This window comes from Chiloscyllium punctatum, chromosome 52, assembly GCF_047496795.1.
Source record: "Chiloscyllium punctatum isolate Juve2018m chromosome 52, sChiPun1.3, whole genome shotgun sequence".
NCBI lineage: Eukaryota > Metazoa > Chordata > Chondrichthyes > Orectolobiformes > Hemiscylliidae > Chiloscyllium > Chiloscyllium punctatum.
In genome coordinates this window covers 1,043,230-1,056,161 of record NC_092790.1, presented here as the reverse complement: position 1 = coordinate 1,056,161, position 12,932 = coordinate 1,043,230, and the positions used below count along the sequence as shown (strand labels likewise).

General features: G+C 42.9%; 1 long non-coding RNA gene and 2 other non-coding genes across 3 annotated transcripts in view; 2 read left to right on the top strand and 1 right to left on the bottom strand.

Moving 5' to 3' along the window:
• Window positions 1-12,932, top strand: part of LOC140470889 (uncharacterized) — a 1,100,083-nt gene that overhangs the window by 983,889 nt on the left and 103,262 nt on the right. The gene's annotated exons all lie outside the window — the stretch shown is intronic.
• trnas-gcu (transfer RNA serine (anticodon GCU)) lies at window positions 2,162-2,243 on the bottom strand. Its single transcript has one exon. It is a non-coding gene; the product is annotated as a tRNA-Ser (tRNA).
• trnas-acu (transfer RNA serine (anticodon ACU)) lies at window positions 6,269-6,350 on the top strand. Its single transcript has one exon. It is a non-coding gene; the product is annotated as a tRNA-Ser (tRNA).

Here is a 12,932-nt window from a genome sequence, read left to right as displayed (position 1 = left end):
AGTCACAGCACTGCATCCACTCCACCCAGGAATTCCTAAAAAACATCAAAAACACCAAAGTAGAGGAAGGGGAAGCAATGATCTCATTCGACATAACAGCACTGTTCACCTTCATCAACATCGACCTGGCAAAGGAAACACTGACCACACTTTTAGAAGCGACCATCACATACACCAAACACCATCAATCACATTACCAATGAAAACATCACGAAACTTGTGGACCTGTGCCTCACCACCCACTTCACTTTCAACAACATAGTCTACAAACAAACCAAAGGCACACCCATGGGATCTCCACTATCAGGATTCATAGCAGAAGCGGTAATGCAAAGACTAGAACAAACAGCCCTACCAAAAATCAAACCAAAATCTGGGTCCGCTACACAGATGACACCTTTGTCATCACAAAACGAAACAAGATAGCAAAGAAATTTAACATCATCAACAACACCCTCACAGGCATAACGTTCACCAAGGAGGAAGAAACCGACAACAAACTCACATTCCTGAATGTCACAGGAGAAAGACAGGACAACGGACAAATACAAACCTGCGCAGACAGAAAACCGACAAACACTGACCAAATACTTAACTACACCAGCAACCATCCCAACACACACAAACGAAGCTGCGTCAGAACAGTATTCCAATGAGCCACCACACACTGCAGCACAGACGAACTTCGGAAAACAGAGGAAAGCCACCTATACAACGTATTTCGTGAAGAACAGACACTCAAAAAACACAGTCCACAGATTTCTCAAGAACAAACCACGACAAGCAGACCAAACACACCCAGAAACCCTAACCACTTATCATACATCAAAGAAGTTTCAGACATGACAGCCAGACTACTAAGACCCCTCGGAATCCTAGTAGCTCACAAACCCACCAACACTCTCAAACAAAAACTAACAAACGTAAAAGACCCAGAACAACCCACAGACAAAACTAACGTCATCTACAAAATTCCATGCAAGGACTGCCACAAACACTACGTCAGACAACAGGAAGAAAGTTAGCCACCAGGATATACGAACACCAGCTAGCCACAAAAAGACACGACCTTCTGTCCCTCGGAGCCCGACACACGGATTAAAAATACCACCATTTCGACTGGAACAACACATCTACCCTGGGACAGGCTAAGCAAAGACACGCTGGCAATTCACAGAGGCCTGGCACTCCAACCACAACGCCATAAACAAACACATAGATTTAGATGCCATCTATCAACCCCTCAGAAAACGAACAGGAAATGACATCACCACAAACCCCAGGAACCCCGTCGAGGAGAAAGATATAAATAGAAAGCAGGAGACAACAGCTTCGCTTCATTTGGAGGTCGCCACTGATGATGATGTTACCTAGCCAAGTAATGACACGTCTGGATATCAAACCTACAGCACAGCAAGCAAACCTACACCCTACATTTTAAATTATTTTTCATGTTTATGTTGCATGAGTCTGCGGTTATTGATCCACAGTTTAGTTTCACTCCCTATAGGTAACATGCTGAATTCCCCAGTTGTTCATAGTTCAATGTGATGCATCCAGTGTGTGCATAACGAAAGGGAGCTTGATTCCCACATCTTGTGTTTATCTGTGCCTTATGTCCAGCCTTCATCAATGGCGAGAGCAAGGGGCGAGGGTGAGACCAATGTGTAAATCTCTCCGTGCTCATGCACGGCACCCACATCAGCAATTCTCCACTGTGTATTTACAGCCAGTTCTCACTGCCCCTACACCCACGACCTGCCCCTTTGAAATATCTCCATTATTTCGTGCTGTCTCGCTGTGCTCTTCTCACCAGGATGAATTACTTCTTCTCAAACTCCTTCAGAATTCATCTGACAAAACATTCATTAAGAATTCCTTTGCATAAACATGCACTTCGCAGCTCTCGTTATTTGATTTTCCTGGATGACTTTCATACGAAAAAACGTTCACAGCAACTTGACTTGAAAACGAAAACCATGCTCCCTTTCATTATCCCAATGCAACCGACATTGCAATGTAGTTTATTCAACAGGCTCAAACTATTCTTTGTAATTTCGTAATAGCGGCAATGCATATAAACTGACCATTAGAGCTCCAGTTTCAATACGACAGCTGTGATCATCCCAAAACAACACCATTGAAATGCCGTTGATGACAGCGACGAGAGTGGGATTCGAACCCACGCGTGCAGAGCACAATGGATTAGCAGTCCATCGCCTGAACCTCTCGGCCACCTCGTCACAAATGCAGAAGCGGCTATGACCTTATGAATAATTGAATTGTGTAAATTATGCAGAGCAGCAGATATTTCTCCCTGGTGTTGGTAAAATGATAAATAACACAGTACGGTTCCAAGACTATTTTCTGACCCCTGGGTTGTGGGACAAGTGCACTCCCACTGTCACACTATGCACACAGTGATCTGAACAAAAATGAGGAAATGAATATGTACCAAGGTCTGTTGAATTCTGTGAAGATTTGAAGTCAACGGAATGAAGAACCCGAGACAGCAGGAGGTGTTCTTTCAATAAAGAGTTGGATAGAGCTCTTAAGGATAGTGGAATCAAGGGCTATGGGGATAAGGCAGGAAAAGGATACAAATTGAGGATGTTCAGCCATGATCATAATGAATGGTGGTGCTGGCTCGAAGGGCAGAATGGCCTACTCCTGCACCTGCTATCTATTGTCTATTAAATTGCTTGTGAGGAATTGTTTTCCAGACTGGAGGCGAGTGCACAGTGCTCAACGTCATTATTCGGAACACCTAACTTCCGCTCAGATGTTTTTGACACGCACTTGTGTACAGAACAGATAATTTCAAAATCCAAAAGAAGGCTAAACTGACAATTGAACTCAATAATGCTACAACCTTGATCTGTATTATTTTCCTTTGCCGTGCTCCACCAAGTCACTGTATGATCACAGCAACACAGTGAGCAAGTGTCAGATGGAAAATGAGTGCAGTGCCAGAGCGCATGCTGGGAGCAGCAGGTGCCACACGGGGAAGTACATTTCCCACAACAGGAACACTTCTCAAACAGCGGACTGCGGTGGAAGAATTCAGAGGGAGTTTACACTATGAAAATCGAGGCCACAGAGACAATGGAGATCTGTCATTGAGTCTGTTCAAGACGAAGATTTTAAGATTTCTACAGATGCAAAACAAAATAAAAAGCTCATGGGTTAGTGAAGGCAAAAGATGAAATTGTACATTTCATCAATCTATCCATCTTTACAATGAGTACCTCACCACTTTCCTCACTCGGGGACAGAACCACTGGTGAAGATGATCATATAACCCCCGTTACTAGCCATGGAATCAGAGAAAGTCGGTTTCCAAACGTGAAGGTAAGACCAGGAATGTAGAGGTAAGCATTAATGTGTTGCTCCTGTGCTGAAGGTGACCTGTGCACGGTATCTCTGTTCCAGTATAGTTGGGTGTGCTGTGCCGAAGTTTTAATTTTGAGCCTCACATGGAGCAACTTCAATTTGTCGTCGTGTTGAGAGATACGGACAGAAGGTGATATTGAGCAAAGCCAAGTTTATGGGAAAATACCGATGTTTGTGGATTGAGAAACGACATTTTCTGAATAATGACTCCTTGATCAACAAACATACTGCAAGTATCTAAAACGTGAAGAGACATATGTGGAGAGAGAGACGAAGGTGATTTTTCAGCAGATGGATAACGTTTCCCATGTGCACTGCGTTAAATTCCGGAAAAATAGATGTTGAACTTGTTTCGTGTTACACAGTTTGTTGCAAACTCGCAAAGGTTGTTGCAATAATCAAAAAAGAAATCACATTGGAACGTTTGAATATTGTATTGAACTGAATTTTGGTCTGAGCATATTTTATCTTAAATGGCATGCTGCAGAGAAGTACAGATGGTTAACAACACAAAAGGACAGAGTTTTCTTGGTGGATTTCTTGGGTGGAGTTAAGAATGTACGAAATATACATAACATCATGTGAATGAGGTCAAATCTTTAAAGTAGGTGTTGCATCTCCAAGTGACGATTCAATTCATACTCATTAGGATATAACTTCTGTCTGCAGTTATTTTACGACATCAGCTCCATTTACCGAATTTCACCTTGAATAACACGCCACACCTTAACAATCCATGAACTTGTTATACTCAGTCTTATTCAGTTGCACGTGTTCATGAAATATCTTTGTGGCTGAAGTCAACAAACTCGAAATTGTTACACAACCACACTGACTTTGTCTCAATGGTAAATTTTCTCCTTGTACGTTTGCTCGTGTATGTTTTAACACACTCTGAAGTCAGCTTCTACGTTTAATTTCTGGAAAGTCGTTCACGATTTAAATAAGTCTATTGAGTGGAACAAACTCTCATCCAAACTTTTCTTCATCATTCACTAATGGTTTTCAAGCTCGAACGAAAATTATTGATTCACTAGAAAGAGGGACTTTCCCGATTTTCTCATTCAAACCTCGCGTTATGTGAAAATCTCATTTGCTTACCTCAAACTTGCGTGTTTCTGCTCCAGTATTTCCAAATCTCGTGAATAAACTCCTTCATTCTTTCTATCATCCCGTTTGTATCCTTTCTGATAATTTTATGTCTCAGTAAACAACATCACTTGGCTTTCTAATATCTTGCTATCCAGGAAACAGCGTCTGTGCCCTTTCTCACTTCTTTAAATGTTTTTGGTGGAGAATGAGGACAAGGATTACACACAATACTCCCACTGAGTGTGACCTAAAGGTTTTACAGTTACGCTATGAACTCTTTGCCTTTTAAATATGACGCCTCTATTTATAAACTCCAATCAGGTAAATTACTGTCTATCCAGTTCATGAACATCGTATCTATCACTTCCTTTATTCTTCCACGGAATGTCTGAAAGGTTTGTAAGGCCAACATCTCTAAACCCCCGTGTCCTGAGTCAGTCTCAGCTATTTCTAAAGGCGACTGAAGTTCAAATAATTCATAGTGTGTCTCCCGTCATTCCAGTGCAGACTGGTTCTGGACAGCAAATGTCTCCTTTGAAGCTGCTCCATGTGAGGCTCAAAATTAAAACTTCGGCACAGCACACCCCACTATACTGGAACAGAGATACCGTGCACTGGTCACCTTCAGCACAGGAGCAACACGTTAATGCTTACCTCCACATTCCTGGTTTTACCTTAACGTTTGGGAAACTGAGTTTCTCTGATTCCATGGCTCGTAACGGGGATTATATGATCATCTTCACCAGTGGGTCTGTCCCCGCGTGAGAAAAGTGGTGAGGTACTCATTGTAAAGATGGATAGATTGATGAATTGTACGATTTCATCTTTTGCCTTCACTAACCCATGAGCTTTTTACTTTGTTTTGTTTCTGTAGAAATCGTAAAATCTTCGTCTTGAACAGACTCAATGACAGATTTCCATTGTGTCTCTGGCATCGAATTTCACAGTGCAAACTCCCTCTGAATTCTTCCACCGCAGTCCGCTGTTTGGGAAGTGTTCCTGTTGTGGGAAATGTACTTCCCCTTGTGTCACCTGCTGCTCCCAGCATGCGCTCTGGCACTGCACTCATTTTCCTTCTGACACTTGCTCACTGTGTTGCTGTGATCATTCAGTGACTTGGTGTAGCACCGCCCAGGAAAATGATACAGATCAAGGTTGTAGCATTGTTGAGTTCAATTTTCAGTTTAGCCTTATTTTGGATTTTGAAATTGTCTGTTCTGACACAAGTGCGTGTCAAAAATATCTGAGCAGAATTTAGGTGTTCCGAATAATGACATTGAGCACTATGCACTCGCCTCCAGTCTGGAAAACAATTCCTCACAAGCAATTTAATAGACAATAGATAGCAGGTGCAGGAGTAGGCCATTCTGCCCTTCGAGCCAGCACCACCGTTCATTATGATCATGGCTGAACATCCTCAATTTGTATCCTTTTCCTGCCTTATCCCCATAGCCCTTGATTCCACTATCCTTAAGAGCTCTATCCAACTCTTTATTGAAAGAACACCTCCTGCTGTCTCGGGTTCTTCATTCTGTTGACTTCAAATCTTCACAGAATTCAACACACCTTGGTACATATTCATTTCCTCATTTTTGTTCAGATCACTGTGTGCATAGTGTGACAATGGGAGTGCACTTGCCCCAAAACCCAGGGGTCAGACAATAGTCTTGGAACCGTACTGTGTTATTTATCATTTTACCAACACCAGGGAGAAATATCTGCTGCTCTGCATAAATTTACCCAATTCAATTATTCATAAGGTCATATCAGCTTTTTTTGCTGTGGCGAGGTGGCCGAGAGGTTCAGGCGATGGACTACTAATCCATTGTGCTCTGCACGCGTGGGTTCGAATCCCACTCTCGTCGCTGTCATCAACGGCTTTCAATGGCGTTGTTTTGGGATGATCACAGCTGTCGTATTGAAACTGGAGCTCTAATGGTCAGTTTATATGCATTGCCGCTATTACGAAATTACAAAGAATAGTTTTAGCCTGTTGAATAAACTACATTGCAATGTCGGTTGCATTGGGATAATGAAAGGGAGCGTGGTTTTCGTTTTCAAGTCAAGTTGCTGTGAACGTTTTTTCGTATGAAAGATATCCAGGAAAATCAAATAACGAGAGCTGCGAAGTGCATGTTTATGCAAAGGAATTCTTAATGAATGTTTTGTCAGATGAAATGTGGAGGAGGTTGAGTAGAAGTAATTCATGCTGGTGAGAAGAGCACAGCGAGACAGCACGAAATAATGGCGATGTTTTAAAGGGGCAGGGCGTGGTTGTAGGGGCTGTGAGAACTGGCTGTAAATGCACAGTGGAGAATTGACGCTGTGGGTGCCGTGCATGGGCACGGAGAGACTTACACATTGGTCTCGCCCTCGCCCCTTGCTCTCGCCATTGATGAATGCTGGACATAAGGCACAAATACACACAAGATGTTGGAAGCAAACTCCCTCTCGTTATGCACACACTGGATGCATCACATTGAACTATGAACAACTGGGGAATTCAGCAAGTTACCTATAGGGAGTGAAACTAAACTGTGGATCAATAACCACAGATTCACGCAACATAAACATGAAAAATAACTTAAAATGTATGATGTAGGTTTGCTTGCTCTGCAGACGTTTCATTACTTGGCTAGGTAACATCATCATCAGTGGCGACCTCCAAATGAAGCGAAGCTGTTGTCTCCTGCTTTCTATTTATATCTTTCTCCTCGACGGGGTTCCTGGGGTTTGTGGTGATGTCATTTCCTGTTCGTTTTCTGAGGGGTTGATAGATGGCATCTAAATCTATGTGTTTGTTTATGGCGTTATGGATGGAGTGCCAGGCCTTTGTGAATTCCCAGCGTGTCTTTGCTTAGCCTGTCCCAGGATAGATGTGTTGTCCCAGTCGAAATGGTGGTATTTTTAATCCGTGTGTAGGGCTCCGAGGGAGAGAAGGTCGTGCGTTTTTGTGGCTAGCTGGTGTTCGTATATCCTGGTGGCTAACTTTCTTCCTGTTGTCTGACGTAGTGTTTGTGGCAGTCCTTGCATGGAATTTTGTAGATGACGTTGGTTTTGTCTGTGGGTTGTTCTGGGTCTTTTAAGTTGGTTAGTTTTTGTTTGAGAGTGTTGGTGGGTTTGTGAGCTACTAGGATTCCGAGGGGTCTTAGTAGTCTGGCTGTCATGTCTGAAACTTCTTTGATGAATGGTAAGATGGTTTTGGTTTCTGGCTGTGTTTGGTCTGCTTGTCGTGGTTTGTTCTTGAGGAATTTGTGGACTGTGTTTTTTGAGTGTCTGTTCTTCTCGAATACGTTGTATAGGTGGTTCTCCTCTGTTTTCCGAAGTTCGTCTGTGCTGCAGTGTGTGGTGGCTCGTTGGAATAGTGTTCTGACGCAGCTTCGTTTGTGTGTGTTGGGATGGTTGCTGGTGTAGTTAAGTATTTGGTCAGTGTTTGTCGGTTTTCTGTCTGCGCAGGTTTGTCGTTGTCCGTTGTCCTTTCTTTCTCCTGTGGCCTTCAGGAATGCGAGTTTGTTGTCGGTTTCTTCCTCCTTGGTGAACTTTATGACTGTGAGGGTGTTGTTGATGATGTTAAATGTCTTTACTATCTTGTTTCCTTTTGTGATGACAAAGGTGTCAACTGCGTAGCGGACCCAGATTTTGGTTTGATTTTTGGTAGGGCTGTTTGTTCTAGTCTTTGCATTACTGCTTCTGCTACGAATCCTGATAGCGGAGATCCCATGGGTGTGCCTTTGGTTTGTTTGTAGACTATGTTGTTGAAAGTGAAGTGGGTGGTGAGGCACAGGTCCACGAGCTTCTTGATGTTTTCATTGGTAATGTGATTGATGGTGGTTTGTGTGTGTGATGGTCTCTTCTAAAAGTCTGGTCAGTGTTTCCTTTGCCAGGTCGATGTTGATGAAGGTGAACAGTGCTGTTATGTCGAATGAGATCATTGCTTGTCCTTGCTCTATTTAGGTGTTTTTGATGATTTTTAGGAATTCCTGGGTGGAGTGGATAGAGTGCTGTGACTCTTCTATGAGGTATTTCAGTCTTGCGTGTAGTTCTTTGTCCAGTCTGTAAGTTGGTGTTCCCAGTGATGAAACTACGGGTTTGAGGGGGCTCCTGGTTTAGGGATTTTTTGTAGTCCGGTTCGACTTTGCCAACACATTGATCCTGGGACAGTTTAAGCAAAGACATGCCAGAGAATTCCCAGAGGCCTGGCACTCCAACCACAATGCCATATACAAACACATAGATCCAAATGCCATCTATCAACCCCGCAGAAAACAAACCGGAAATGACATCACCACAAACCCCAGGAAGCCCAACCAGGAGAAAGAAATATAGAAAGCAAGAGACAACAGCTTCGCTTCACTTGGAGGTCGCCACTGATGATGTTACCTAGCCAGGTAATGAAACGTCTGGATATCAAACCTACACCTCAGCGAGCAAACCTACACCCTAAACCTCAAACTGAGCTACAAACCTTCACAAACCTTGCGATTTAAAGTGTCTTTATACGCATATCAGTAATAGACTTTTCGTTACAAGACCCGTCTGGTTGAAAGAAGAAGACACCACATTTCAAGATGGATGACAACGTTACCAATTTTGTTTTGAAACTGAGATCTATTTGATCATTTTACAGTGAACAAGTTCATTTTAAACAATGCAAACCACATTCTCTCGCCTGGAATAAAAGTGTGATTTTAATATAAACATTGTCCTTGCTAAGTCGCAGTTACTCAACATGAAAAATAGGATGTAATTTTTATTAAGCATAGATCAATTAGCACCATTATCTTACTTCAGATTGACTGCAGTATGCATATGCTCCGTAAGGTTTAAGAAAGAATGACTTTTGGAAATAATGATTTGGTTGTGACTAAAAATAATATTAGGTTCTCATGATGTGGATATTCCACCAATGGCCCCAGTGATGGAAATGTTCAGTGGGCAGTATTTCTATGATGGTATAGAAGTATGTGAGCTGCCAGGGATGGGAGCTCCCACTTCCTCTTGAGCAGCGTCTTTTGACGTGGACCAGGGAGCATTGTGACATCATTCTGGGAGTTCCAACAGCACCTGGAGCAGCTTCCATTGACATGGAGCAGCAGGGAGCATTGGCACATCCGAATGAAAGGTCTAACCTCATTTGGAGCATCTCCAGTTGGCATGGAGTAGGGAGCCTTGCGAGATCCATCTGGTAGCTCCGCTCTCACCTGGAGCAGCTTTTAATGACATGTAGCAGCAAGGAGCATTGGGACATCAGAGTGATAGATCCAACCTCAACTGGACTGCTTCTATTGACATGGAGGAGGGAACATTGGGACATCAGACTGGGAGCTCCAACCTCACAAGGATCAGCGTTTAATGACATGTAGCAGCTGGGAGCATTGGGACATCAGAGTGGGAGCTCCAACTTCAAGTAGAGCCGCTTCTATTTACATGGAGCTCCAACATCACCTGGAGCAGCTTGTATTTACATGGAAGAGGAGGGAGGATTGGGACATTAGGCTGGGGGAAATGATATTCAACTATTTTAATCTAAAGAAACTATGTTTCAACACCTCAGAAGTTAATTGATTTATGAAGAATCTTTCCCAGGGAAATAATTAAATTTTTAGATAGTAAAGACAAGTCCTGCAAATATTCAACTCAGGAAAATGCATTGGTACAGAGAGAAGTGGGAGTGATGTTTCATGTCTTTGTCTTTTCTTTTCTGGCCGACTCTGCACTGGATTACATCACCGGAAGGACGTTTTCACTCATTTCATGCAAATACGGACAGGTCACTCACGTAATCTAAAGCTGAAAATTAATCGGAATATGCAGTGTTATGATTAGGCTGAAGTTTACCTCAAATCATGGTGAAAACGGAGCAAAGTCAGTTGTAATTTCCAAGATCAGTAGTGACCTCATTGATTGGCTGATCAGATTGTGAATGGTCGTTTTTTTTGGGCCATTTGAAGTGAATCAATGATGGATATTATCTCGGTTCTTTGTTCACCTTGTGACTGTTACTGTTATTGCTCGTGTCCTTGTTAACACCACAGCTCTGCAGCGTGTAAAGTCTCAGCTGTGCATCTGGCCAGTGGTACAACCATTCGTATAGCTGGCTACGGATCAGGTGGTTGTAGGATCGACTTTTACTTTGTGCAAGCGCATTATGGAGATTCATCACAAATCCAACCTAATCATTTTTGTTATGCTGAGGTGGATAATATTTGAAATTTTCAACTCCACGAACGAAAGTTCTTTCACTGTCTTCGATAAGTAAAACATTGCCAAGAGCTGTCAGAGTAAAAATCACACAGCACCAGATTATATCGAACAGAGTTAGTTGGAAGCACCAGTGTTCCATGCACTGCTTCTTCATCAGGTGCTTGTCAACTGTTGGAATCTAAAATGGATTTGTGTGATTATTAAATGTATCCACCTCAGTCCAACACCAACACCTCCAAGTCATGGGTATCGTCGACACCACGAACGGTCGGTTAAAGTCCAGATGATCTTCCAAAAGATCGCGCATATTGACACACACACCAAGTTTCTGCAGAAAAACACCCACTTGATGAAGGAGCGGCTCTCCGAAAGCTCGTGTTTCCAAATACACCTGCTGGACTCTGCCCTGATATTGTGTAATTTTTAACTTTGTCTACTCAACTCAAACACTGGCACTTCCATATCATAGACAACATCAGTCATGTCCCAGCGCTGTCAGAGAAGGCAATCCTGGAGTAGCCCAATACATTGCGCATAGGTACTTTTCGTTTTCAGAAACCAACGCACTCAATAGCTGCAGCTACTATGGATGAAAAGCACGGAAAAGAAATAGCTGAGACTCAGTTTTGACATTATTTTGAAACTCTTTGGGAAGTGGAATCAGAGGAGAATGAAGGATTAACTGTCTGACTGTGCAGAGAGAGGGAAGGAACTTTTCCCTTCTTTGATGAGCTGGGGTATTGACTGATCTAAGGCATGAAACAGATTCCTGGTAGAGCTGCGCTCTCTGCATCAGGAATAAGAAGTCCTGATCTCCTGAACGGAAATGAAACCCAGGCCACTCAGTTAAAGCGCTGAATACTAACCACGAGACCACCAGGGATGAGGGCAGAAGCCGTTGCACCGTTTCTTCATAACACAGTTTTTGGAATTATGTCACTGCAGATATGTTTCCCCTCAAAAATGATTGAATTATCGAGTGTTTACAGCACAGAAATGGGTCCCTTCATCTCATTTCCCAGCACTTGGTCTGCAACCTTGTGAACTCTGACGTTTCACCTGAATACTAATTTCTCTGGAACGTTTTAATCTCGTAATACACAATAAGTGGGATTAAAGTTTGAGACGGGAACGTAACCTCATTTTTACCCATAGACTGAAGCACGCAGACACATTTCCCCAAGTGTGACACAGGCCTCGGGAGAAAACAAGCAGAAAGGAAGATTTCACCGACATGTCTGATGTTGTCCCGTTTCAGAGTTCAACACCAATGTCTGGTTACAGCAAAGATAGGAAGCATTCAGCCCCTCCCGTCCCAGTGTTCCTTGCCCATTGTTTCCCCATTACTCTGTAGTTTATACTGCCTCACCTCGTTTTTGCTGCCAAACTTGATCACTGCTCACGCCCGCTATTTCCTGTCCTGCCAAACGGTTTGCCTCAAGTTTTTGGAATGAAAAACAGGAATGGCCTCTTTCAAGCACTTTTCTAGTTTACAAGGACAGTTTTATCACCACTGAGCAAGCACATTGCCAGCTCAGAGAGAAGGTCTCATTCTTTAGAAACTGAAATGCAAAGATAATTGGATAGCCTCAGTATTGTAAACCAACCAACAAGACCGGAATACGGCCGAGGGGATCACGCACAGAAGGATTGGAGAATAGAATGGCGAATTTCTTGGTGTCCAGGGTGATTTTAACAGAAATCTTCCCTGGTAGTATAGTGATGAGGATTCAGTGATTTCACTGTCATGGCTTGTTAAAGGATAACGTTTACAGTTATCAATATGAAATACTGCTTGATATTTCGAAGCAGAATGATGTTGTGCAGCAGACAGAATCGTTTCCCTGCATGACCTAATAAGAGAGCTCAGAAGAGCCAGGAGGAGATATGAGAGCCAGGAGGAGACATTAGAAGTTGTTGGCGGATAGGATCAGGGTTAACCCTAAGGCTTTCCATAGGTATGTCAGGAATAAAAGAATGACGAGAGTTAAATTAGGGCCAATCAAGAATAATAGTGGGAAGTTGTGTGTGGAGTCAGAGGAGACATGGGAAACACTAAATAAATATTTTTCGACAGTGTTCACTATATAAAATGAAAATGTTGGCGAGGAAGATACAGCGATACTTGCATCTCGACTCGAAGAGATTGAGGTTCACAAGGAAGAGGTATTAGAAATACAGGAGAGTGTGAAAATAGACAAGTCCTCTGGGCCAGATGGGATCTATCCTAGAATCCTCTGGGA